Consider the following 12,555-nt stretch of genomic DNA (forward strand, 5'->3'; position numbering starts at 1 on the left):
CACCACCTTTGTGGAGAGGGACCACTGTTGCTGTATGCCACTCTTTGGGCACATATCCTGTAGTAAGGCTGAGATTGAACAGTAGTTTTATGTTTGGGTTTAGCTCTTCTTGGAGTTCATGTAGGGCAGCCGGGACACCATCTGGTCCCATTGATGCTGTGTTTTTTGCTTTGGAGAGGGCGGCTCTTATCTGAGCATCTGAGATGTCAGGGGGGCAGCACTCTGCTGGGATAGATATTTGCCCTTTTGGTCGGAAGGGGAGGAGAACTTTGTGCTGAACCTGTCAGCTAGGATGTTGGCAATGTCTGTGGGTTCGATGTATTTTTTGTCATTTTGGACTAATTCTGAGCATATCTGGGAATTCCCACCCAGGTTCCCAACATAACTAAAGAAAGCCTTGTGATTATCCTTAGTGTTCTGTGCAAATTTTCTCTCGAAGCTGGCCTTAGACGATTTTATGAGTGCCCGTAGTTTTTTGCTAATACTGATCAGAGATGCCTTCTCTTTTTGGGATTTTGCTCTATCATGTAGTAGGTGTGGGTATATTTGACGGATATTGATACTCACCCTCCTTTTGTGGTTCAGTCCAAGTTTTCGGGCTGAAAAGCATGGTATGAGGTATAACCTGGTAGTGCTGGGGTGCTCTCAGGAGCCTTGATCCAGCTTTCTGTTACTGCACAGATATCGATGTTCTCCATGCTAAAGAGAGTTTCGAATGTGTGCATCTTGAGGTTTAGACTTCTGGCATTGAGTAGCATTACTCTTAGTTTCTTATCCCTTGTAATACCTATGGAGGTGGGTTTGTCTTTTGAGCCTTGCCTAAAAAAGGCACTATGGGGGTGGCAAGAGACTTTGCCAATATCCGAAAGCCCAGGGGTGACAGGTGCAAGCCGTCCCTAGTGAAGCATCGTGGCTTGTTGAGCATGTCATCCCAGGCTGACAGGCATTGGATCCCCTTTGAATGACACCAATACTTAATTGCTGAAATTGATCATCTTGTCTTCATATTGTGGCATCATTCTTGGTGAGGGTAAGATGCTACTCAAGGTCAGGGTCATACCGGCCTGGGCTACATGCTCAGAGAGCTCCTCTATGTCTCTTTTCATGTAGTCCAGGGAGGTACGTCTCAGGTAATTTACACCAGCATGGACAATGACTGAGTCATATTTGTACTTGCCTTGGAGTGACCTGAGTGCTTGTGTTATGTGGCGGATCCTAGCGCCCAACAGGCAGCTCACCATGACCTTCTCCTTGTTCAGCCTGGTGAGTGGGACGTCAGTGTGCCTGATGATAGAGTCACCTATTACAAGTGTATCAGGTGTGTTGTTTAGCCTTAAGGGCTGTGACTGTTCAGCACACTGGCTTTGTGAGCTATGTGTTGCACGTGTTTTGTTTTGGGGTAGCGGTTGCTTGGGTGTCTGCTTTGGAGGTCTCTGCTGCTTAGGCAGATTTTTATTTAGAGCCTCTAAGTATGTTTTTGTGTGTTTATGTGTTTGGTTTGCTGTCATGGTAGGTCTATGTGAGACTGGAATTGTAGTGAGTGTGGTTTCCTTCTCCTCCTGACTGGTTGCACCAGTACTGAGTTGAGAGAGCTTAGCCTCCAGTTTGGCTATAAGGTTGCATCTCTCACATGTGTTGGAATTTGTTGGGAGGAGGAGAGAGTTGTCTGTGTACATGAGGCAGTTGTAACATTGCCTCAAGATTCCCAGATTCACCAGCTGGACGGGAGAGGAAATTGACAACTGACCTTTGGACATGCTAGAATAGTATTGGGATTTCCTTTATAATTGAAAAAAATGGTCAATGGGGAACAATGTACTCAAGGGGAGTTTGTGAGGGTGTAGTGCTTTTAATTTTTTAGTGCGACTTATATAATGCTTTAGTGAGCAAGTGCCAGTCTTTAGAGTAGGAATAGGGTGTTTATTATGAGAACTAGATCAGTTCTAAGGGAAAAAGTGAAGAGCAGACTTTGTGGAGCCGAGAATGGTTTAAACTCAATTAAGCCGAGCTGCCCGATGCTGCGCTATGCGCAAAATCACGCAAAGCTGCGCCAAAGCGGGTTTTATACAGGGGGACTTGAAAGAGCTATAAATTGGCCCAAAACAGCCAATAGACTACCAGATTCTTGTGCTGGGAACACTCCTCCAGGGATAGATAGGCTGCTCTAAGCTCCCCACTGCCACTGGTGAACAAAGAAGCTTTCCTTTATCCAAGAAAGGAAATGGGCAACACAGGAACTTTCCAAAAGTCCAGAATACAGCAAAGCCTGTATTTGGACTACTCCAGGTCAGGAAAGACAGGAAACAAGGATAATTTTTTTTTTCTTTTTTGCAACAAACAGCAGGAAAATGCAAAAAATATGTAACACAGGCTAGCGCACTTGAGTGTGTAGCCTCAACAGGTAAATGCAACAAACAGGACAAACTTTAAAAGTGCAGGTGCAAAAACAACTTTAAACAGTTTAAAACAGTTCAAGAAGCAGAAATACTTGCAGTTTAGCTAGATCGGACAGTCGCCCAGGTAGTAGCAGGAAAAAAAAACACTTTTATCAGGTTAGCAGTCACTCTTTTAGCTTCTCTTCTGCTAGCACAACTCTGCAGGACCAGAGAGTTGTGGAGGCAACACTGACAGGTTGCTTCCCAGATGTGCTGAATGTCTATGTTGTCTTTGGTGGTACAGCTGCAGCCACCTGTGGAGATATGGCAGGCAGAATTGCACTGATTGGTCTGCCTGTGCTGATGGTCACTTTGTTTTCAGCAGCAATATATTAAAAATAAATAAATAAATACACACACACACACACACACACATATATATATATATATATATATATATATATATATATATATATATATATATACATATATATATATATATATATATATATATATATATAGTGTGGGAGCCAAGATTCAGAGAATTAGATCAATGGTATGTCACATTGTTTTATTATTTCAATACATTAACAAATGTAAGAAATAAATGTGTACACCTTTACCGCATCCCGATATGATGAGAAAGAATTAATGTGTCACAAAATTATTCAATTACAGTGGCTTGATATGACAAATATAAACACATATATGACTGTCATCACATATATGCTTTCATAGTTTATAGCTGCATTTACAAAAATTGAATTGTTTATGTTGTGCAATATTGTAACTAATATCTTATAAATACTATCCTGTAAAACAAAATCTAATGTCCGCTGCTGAGTGTTGAACCCACACACAATTAAGCTGGTGTATTCACTGCCTAATGCACTCTCCAAGAGCTATAGGAGAAGGTATGCATGCTTGATATAAAAGGAATGTCTGCTTAAGATGATATACAGTGATAGACTGAAAATATTTTCTGCCTCACATTTAGACTTGATGCATACTAACCTGTTTTTCTCTGAGTTGAGTTAATCTATCCTGATACAGCTCAAGGGTTTCTGATATCTCTTCTGCAGTTGTACAGTAGAGTAAAGGAAAAATATATAAAATCATAATAACTAGCTGTCTTGGCTGGGTAATCAATGCTATGTCATATACCATTGATGTGTCACTGTTTGCAGTCATAAATTCATATTTCCATCAGCTCAGGAGGTTCCGCTATTGCCTCCTCATGTTAGTGTAGGGGTGATGGCATTACTCCACAGTAAGAGGAATGCCAGTTGTGCTGCAGACAATCTTGCCTAAGGTATTCCAAGCCTCAGCCTTATACTGAGACCCTGTATAATCCCCCTGCAGCAGCCTCCAACTGTAGTGCTTGATGATGACTGTCACAAATGCCACCTACTCCTAAATACCCCTCCTTTGTGCTCTAAATGGAACACCATCCCTACTTTTGCCAGACATGTCTGCAGATGCTAAACTAGAAATATGTGTCTGAATTGGTGACCAATTAAGATCATATGCATAACACCTTGTTCACGAAGACACACTGCCTTGCCAGCTGCATTTGTGCAATTGAAAGTACAACAATGGGTTAGCAGACACAGTGGCAGTGATTATATAAAAAATCCTCAGAAGGTGTAAAATATGGAAGTGAGATGTAGACACGTGTAGTCCCCAACCTATTTACACATATTACACTGTTAAAGAGTGAAATGCTTTTTGGTGTTTGCTATAATCATGGTTGGTTGGAGGAAACATGGTATGACTTATGATATATTGGGCTGTTGGGGCTTATACACTAGTAAGACTGAGTAGTGCCACCTGGGAATCACATTTATGAGAAAAAAAAGGATAAAATGCTAAATCTTGGTTATTACCTGTCAGTACCACAGGAGAACATACTTTTTAACATATTAATTATGTATATACTAATTTAAGGATGGTACTTCTGTGGTGGTGGTACAGTGGTAGCATTGTTGCCTCACAGCAAGAGGTTCTCCCATTCGATTCTCGGCTGGTGTGCGGGGAGTGCCTTCGGTGTGGAGTCTGCATGTCCTCCCCGCAGTTGGGTGGGCATTCGATAGACATGTGTAAATGAGTGTGCCTTCGTTGAAGGTTGAACATCGAGCTGGCACCTCGGCGGTCGTGAAAATCTACTGCCAATCATTAGCGTACCGGAGTACCGCTGTGGCGACCCCTAACCGGGAAAAGCTAAAAGACAACAACATACTAATTTAAGGATGAATGAATATATACATAATATTTGTCTGCATTTGTGTGACAAATTAGTCATGGGACAGCATTTCTATTTAAAAGGCAGTATTTGTGATTGTAAATACATTTCAGATGCATGGAGTTGCATGACTTGAGTAATACATTGTGGTGAATAATACTTACATACTTCACAAGAATCTGTACTAAACATACTTATGATTGCAGTAACTCATAATAATTATAGCAGAACTCTTGTACAAATCATACCTATGTAAGTGCATTTTAAATTAAATATCATCATTGTCATGTTTAACATAATTTGCACACATTATATTCAGCTTCTGTAGCAAGCATTGATGATACATTTGTTGCAAGAAACACAGTTATAACACTCATGTCTATTTAGTGTTACATTCCTAATCAAAATTTGGTGGCAAACATCATTTTGTCTCCCTGGGAAAAATTGCCTGCAAATTGGATTTGAGCCCTGCATCACCTGCCTTGTTTATGTAAGATCACTGTGGTTATACCTTCTGCCCCAGGGAAAGTTACCTGATAGGTGCATTTTATACAATGAATACTATTCAGAGTGTTGACTGTTGTACACCAGAGCAGGCTTGTTTGCGCTATAGAAGGCAGCCCAAATGAACCGTTTAACCTTTCCCTTCAACTGTTAACCAAGTTTCCATGCTGACAAGCAGAGTGCAATACAAAAGGCATAAAAAATAGAAAACAATTGAAAAGAAAATTAAAACAAAGGGTACATCTAGCAATGACCAGAGCAATAAGTGTATTATAATGAGACATTTATCCTTTTCACATCTCCTTGTCACATCAGAAAATTAATTCCTGGCATGTATTATCAGAACTTTAAGCAATGCCAAATAATGGAAAAGGGGACATTTAGCAGTTCACATGTTGTTAGCAATACTGGCAATAGCTGCATTTTAAACAACAGCATAATCATATATCAAATTGTGTGACACTATTTATTCACACTCCACTCTGTAAAATTATCTATAACCTGGATTTGAATCCTGCATCAGCTGTCCTCTTTCTCTAAGCTTACTGCACTTACACCATCTGCCACAGAGAAAAATAAATGAGCAGTGCAATTTCTTTAAGGAGTACTATTCAGAGTGCTGATGGCCATGCACTTGTGCCATTCTTGTTTGTACTGCAGAAGGCAGTTCAAATTAATTTTTCCTGCCATGAACCAATTTTGCATGTTGCCAGGTGTAGCACAAATGCAAATGGCATTACACAAAATGACTTTGCATTGCAGAGTCACACATTTAGTGTGGCTATATGTAGCAAGCAATACATCAATTATAAACATTAACATGGCATTCATCTTTTTCACATCACAAATAGCATTTAGATTATACATCATCAGGATTTCTTGTAATGGCAATTGTTCTGGATGGGGATACAACTAGAATGATAGGATGTCATTATTGCCACAGTGCATACAATTAGTCATGACACCACAATTTACAATATATTGTATAACTGTCACAATTAATAATCGTGAGATATGATTAAGTTTTCCAGCATATATGGTACATATGTCCACATTACTTATGTCAATGCTTTTGTATTTTCGCACTTTGCAAAATGTAATTTTCACAACATTTATAGCACATATTATTATCGAGAAGAAGCGAGTTTACAACAAGACCTTTATAACATCAATTCACATTGAATACAGGTAGGATTTTCAGCATTCATCACAGATTTTAGCCTGCTCATTTTGTATATAACATTGGGTGTCGGTATTTATTCTGAATCCAGTCACAAAAATATCTGTAGGCTGGACTTCAATCCTCCATTATGTGGCCTCTTTCTCTAAGCTTACTTCACTTATACCTTGAGCCACAGAGATAGATTGGTGAGAGGTGGAACTGCTTCAATCAGTACTGTCCAGAGTGCTGACAAAAGCATACCAACATCAGTATCAGTTGCACTACGGTTGGCATTTACATTTGTCATTTTTATACCTTAGGATGTGAATTCTTGTTCACTGTTAGGGACCACTGCCAGTCATGAACATTAAAAAAAGAAACATTATGAAACAAGTATTTAAAATGTATATTTTTGATATCTTCACAAGTTTGTTGTCTTGGAACATGAGCATATGCTCCTTAAACATCTCTATTTTCACACAAGCAACACCCTCATGGATTTGAACCATCATATCTAGCCATTAATATCAAACACTTGAGATTATTATTATTACTATTTGCCGCAGACACAGATATAAACTAGGTAGAAGAAAAACTAGATTTCATATACTCAAGATGTGACATTACATCAATTTACATTAAAGGTACAATCGAACCAAGTTCTGAAAGATGCATGGATCAATAATATATTGGCAACAGTTAAGCTAAACATTTCTCATACAATATAAAACAAATATCTGCAGCACTACAGCGTTTTCTTCTCTTCATTTTGTGAGTATCACTCCCTCATCAATGCTTTTCTAACAATAATGCAATCTCATTTGCATTGCTTTTGCTATATTTTCAATGAGCACTGCACTTCCTTAGAATTGTAGACCAATTTTTACTCAGCAGCACAAATTGTGGTCCTAGACAATTAATATAAACGCTAAGAATGTTGCTATCCTAAGTCAGTCAATGTACTCACAAGTTGTCTTGTAAGTTTCTTTTCTCTGAAACACCCTCAGTAACTGCATGTCAAAGAGGACTGATTTTGAAATACTGATTGTTCCTGCAGTCCAACTAATCATTCAGACTTGCAAGCCCTTAATAGGTAACACTTCTCAATGCTCGTCCTTACAGTGCTAGGGCATGTGCATGCAATTGTGTAAATCTATACACCATGTTTACCTGCCCTGCACTTAGAGTGTGGAATGCATGAATGCTAATACAGTCAGACCTAATTTGCATATTCATAGTACTCAGAGGGCTGAATCTGCCCTATATAAAGGTAATTGTGTAGGTAAGGAACCAATATCATAGTAGGGGACACTGTTTGAATCCTGTGAGCTTAATACTGATATTTGCTTTCAATACCTGCTTATAGTTTAACAGCTAACTCACTGCAAAGGTATGTTGCTGTTTTTTACAAAACCCCAGACCATTTCTTCAGACCAGTTAGAGAGCAGAGAGTGGGATGATAGAACAGTGACTAGTGATGAAGTGCTTTCTTCCATGGTATGGGAAAGATTTCTCAATAAGACCAGGGGTAAGCATTTACATAATACATTCACCATGGTGGATAAGTGTGACACAGATCTTTCATCTGAGAATGTTAGTTTGTACAAAAAATTGGAGCAATTGCTTACAAAAGAAACGTCTGTGTATTATAACATGGTGAGCCTTTAGAGATATGTGGAGTTGGATGTTTTCCCACAAGGACTGAGGGCTGTGAAATTCCCATCTATGCCTTTTGATTAAACTGATTCAGAGGATAAAAGATTCAAGCAGAGATGGGAGAAAGCAGCACATTGGTTTTCCATGGAGTGGATTACCATCATTGCTGAGAAGGATGGGGTAAAATTAAATAAAGTTAAGGCGGAGATTTCTGTTGTGTGCTCTCATTTGGCTGTACTTATTGGCAAAGCTAGACTTGAATCCTGCTTACAAGATATAAAATCTAAACTCACAACATTAGAGCAGCAATTAGTGGAACAAAAATTATACAAATTAAAAAGAGGCCTACAAGACTATGAAAGTGGTACAGCCTTCTTGAGGTCATCCAATCAGAGAAAGAGTTCTCACATATGCTTTCATAGGCAAGCAGTAGAACAGGTCTAACTTGGAGAGGCTTTTTCTAGTGATAATACTAGTTATTTTAGTAATTTTGATGATGAAGAAGCCTTTCCACCTTGCTGGAAGCTAGGAATCAACATTATATGAGGGACAACTTTCGGAAGAATGATAACAGGCATCCTCAACAAGAACAGTTTTGTGAATCTACCTTGCAGTGGGGGTGGTAAGAGAACCAGATGGATCTGATTCTGTTGGTGATAGTGATTATAATTTAATTGTTAATATATCAGGACAGAGTATTAGTGAATATCTGTATTCCACTTTATGTTGTAGGCTTAAATTTGTTCCCATGGTTGTATCTAGATTACATCAGTGTAAAATTGAATTATTCCATCTAGTCCATAAGTTACATCTGAAAGATGTTTTTCAGAAAGGAAATTTGTATTATAATGAATATAGTAGTGATGCTGTGAGCAGGGTATTTGATATTGTGGATCGCAGTTTGTCATCCGATTAATTAGACGAATCTTTTGTGTCATGTACATCAACTTTATCAAATGAGTATAATGTTTATTGTATGCTCAATGCTACTAATATTCAATTTAAAAGTAACTTTATGCCACCATTTAGACATGAAGGAATACGTAAATTCCATGGTATGGTGAATTTTGAGTTGGAAAAAAATGCTAAAATGTTTAATATTAAAGAAGTGGAATATATAATTTAACTAAAAATGCGTGGCAAGCATTAGTAGCTTTTAGTAAACAGCATGATTTCATTATTAAGCCCTCTGATAAGGGTAATCGAATTATGATTATGCATTTTTCTCAATATTTGAATATGTGTCTGAGTTTATCGAATGATAAAGAAGCATATGAGATAGTAGATATCGCACAGTATCAAGAAACTAGAGATAGATATGTGAATTTAATTAATAAAGGGTTAAGGCTGGGGTATTGGTTGGATTCAGATGTGAATAAAAAGTTAATATGTACTAACTCAGGTATGACATATTTTTATTGCCTACCTAAGATCTACAAGGATATCTTACAACTCCCTGGCAGACCAATTGTCTCAGCTGTTAAATATTTTTTACTTAATGTTGGTATGGTGATTCATAATTTTTTTGTTGGAAGATGCTATTAAGCTACCATCATATATTAAAGACTCTTTTGATTTTCTAAACAAAATTAATGACAGGTGGAATTCTGATATGTACTGGATTTCTCTAGATGTAAGGAGTTTATTTACTAATACTACGCATGAGTTTAGCATGGAAGCTTTAAGGTTGTACTTGGTAGATTAACCTTTAGCATATTATGTCATGGAATTAATATATTTTTGTTGGCCAACAACTATTTTGTGTTTGAAGAAACATTATACCATCAGTTACAGGGGGCAGCAATGGGTTCACCTTTTGCTCCCATGTACGCAAAGTTATTCATGGGGATGTTTGAGTCAGAATGCATATACAGAAGTGAGTTTTATGGAAAATTTGTGTTAAGATATGTCAGATTTATTGATGACCTCCTCTTTATTAGTGAAGGAGGTGGGGATCAGGTATCAGAATTTGTAGAAAGTTTAAATCACAATAGGTTGGGAATTAGTTTTGACGGCTTACAATACGGGGCTAGAGGAACATTTTTGTATCTAGCCTTGGAAGGACAACATAATGGTTCGATTATAACTAGGATACATCAAAAGTACAGTGAAGTAAATCAGCTTTTTATGGGGTCTAGTTATCATCCATTACATATGATTAATTCCCTTCCATTTGGAGAATTTTCACGAATTTCTAGATTGTGTAGTAATTTTGAAAATATGAATTAGGAACTACTGTGTACAGATGAAATGTTTCTTAAGAGGGGATATGCTAAATATATAGTGGGAAATTCTCTACAAAAAAATTTGAATATGGAAGGTATAATTAAACCTTACTATTGATATAATAAATTTTAGAAAAATAATCTGTACAATGAGATATTTTTTATAGTAACCCCATATAATATTTTAAGTCCTTCTATTAAGAAAATGCTATTGTATTATTGGGATTTTTTGAGAAAATACAGGGACTTACAGATTTTACAACCCAACTGCCTGTTTTTTCTTATAAAAGGGGAAGGAACATTAAGGACATTGTTGTCCATACTCAATTTAAAAGACCAACGGATGTGTTAATACAAGTTATTTAAGAGGTGGGCACCTTCCAGTGTGGAAGGTGTATCAGCTGTGAATATGTGGTGAAAACATTTCCTAAGATTAATGGGTTTTTACAGTTAAGGAGCATTTTAATTGTGTTACTGAAGGAGTTATATATGCTATTAGATGTGGGTGCAAACTTTTTTTACATAGGACAGACTAAAAGGGCTTGCAAGACCAGATTACAAGAGCATCTCAGAGATATTAGAGCTGATAAACTTAAAAGCTCTTTGGCACAACATTTTAAATGTGTACATAATAGTAATGTAAGTAGCTTGCAAGCCACTGTCTTGGAGAAAATATATTGTGAATCAAGAGAACATATAAAAAAATAAATTGTTGCATAAAGAAGCAATATTTATATTGAAATATTCTACATTGACCCTTAGGGGGCTTAACACTGAGTGTAGTTAGAAAAGTTTAATTAAAGTATTTAAATGACAATTTAATTGTATTATATAATTATATAATTGCATTCAGTTAGTGGAGGGCTGCTGGTATTTATATGAGTGCGTTTTATGGTGAATTTTACTCCTTGAAGGCTTGATGCAAGTTGAGGTGCTAGAGATTATGTTTTAATAAATGGTTTGGCTGACATTGTGGTTTCTTGGATTCATGCTTTTTGCTTTTTTCTTTGTGGTAGTGACCATGTTTCCCTGCCCTGCACTGAGGGCAGAGTGTGGAATGCATGAATGCTAATAAATCCAGACCTCATTTGAATATTCATAGTGCTCAGACGGGTGAATCTGCCCTATATAAAGGTAATTGTGAAGTTAAGGAACTAATATCATAATAGGGGATAAAACTGTTTGAATCATGTGAGCTTAATACTGATATTTGCTTTCAAAACTTGCTTGTAGTTTAAAAGCTAACTCACTGCAATGGTATGTTGCTGTTTTTTACAAATTACTTTTTTAACCTTACCAATGAATTGCATTTCACAATACACCCACTTGTTTTCTGTTTGCATTTTCTCCCTTGCTATTGGCATAGCCATGCATATAATTTATTTTGTGTCCATTAAAATGTTTGAAAATAATGTTACTTGACATTACGGAAACTTTAAAAACAACAAAATAACTGTATTGACCCATGCAAGTTCACTACAGGATTTAAAGAAGCAGCATCATTTGAACCAAATGCTATAGTAGCACCTAATTCAGCAATCCATTCATACTCAGCCCTTCCTGTTGCATTTGCAACATTGCCACTGCTTATATACAGATGTATAACCTTCATCACCATAATGTAAATATGTTCAGCAAGAGTATTAGTTAATTTGTTATTCCTAATATCCCTTATATGCTACAATACATGCTCCCTAAGTGTTTGATTAATTTTACCTACATAAAAAGCATGAACATCCAATACAAATAGCTAAATAGACAAGATTCAATGTGTTGCAATTAGGATCAAAATTGAACTTCTAACATCTACCTGAATGAGGATGAAGCAAGTGTGCAGACATATCAATATGTTTGCATGTAATGCAATTCAAACAAGGAAAGGTTTAAACTCTATTATGACAATTCATTCTATTCACAGTGCTGTGTTTATAGATGTGTCTTAAGTGAACTGCAGTTCTTAAATGCAAGAGAGATAAAGGGAGACTCTCCTAGTAACTTTTTAAAATCATCCTTCACCATCATAATAGGCTAGCTTTTCTTAATAATCTGGCAATAATAATTGACATAACTGGAGTATGCCAAGGTGACCCATAAAGGGTCTTGCTGCATCAGCCCCTGTTCAAAAGAGGGGTATTCTTTGAAAAAATATTGTCAAGCTCATACAGATTTATCTTCCATTACTATGTCAAGGGCTGCATCCACTTCTTTAAATGGATAGCCTCTATCATTAAATTTTGCCACACTCTATCTAGTTTATGTGATAAATCTGAGCCCCTACTGGTCAATCTAGACACTCGCAAAAACTGACTTTTTAATACATTCCTGTATACATGATTAGGATACTTGCTAGATCTATACAGATATGAAATCTTAACACAATCTTTCCTGTAT

This window comes from Protopterus annectens, chromosome 1.part0 (genome assembly GCF_019279795.1).
Source record: "Protopterus annectens isolate FY-2018-M chromosome 1.part0, PAN1.0, whole genome shotgun sequence".
NCBI classification, from domain to species: domain Eukaryota; kingdom Metazoa; phylum Chordata; order Ceratodontiformes; family Protopteridae; genus Protopterus; species Protopterus annectens.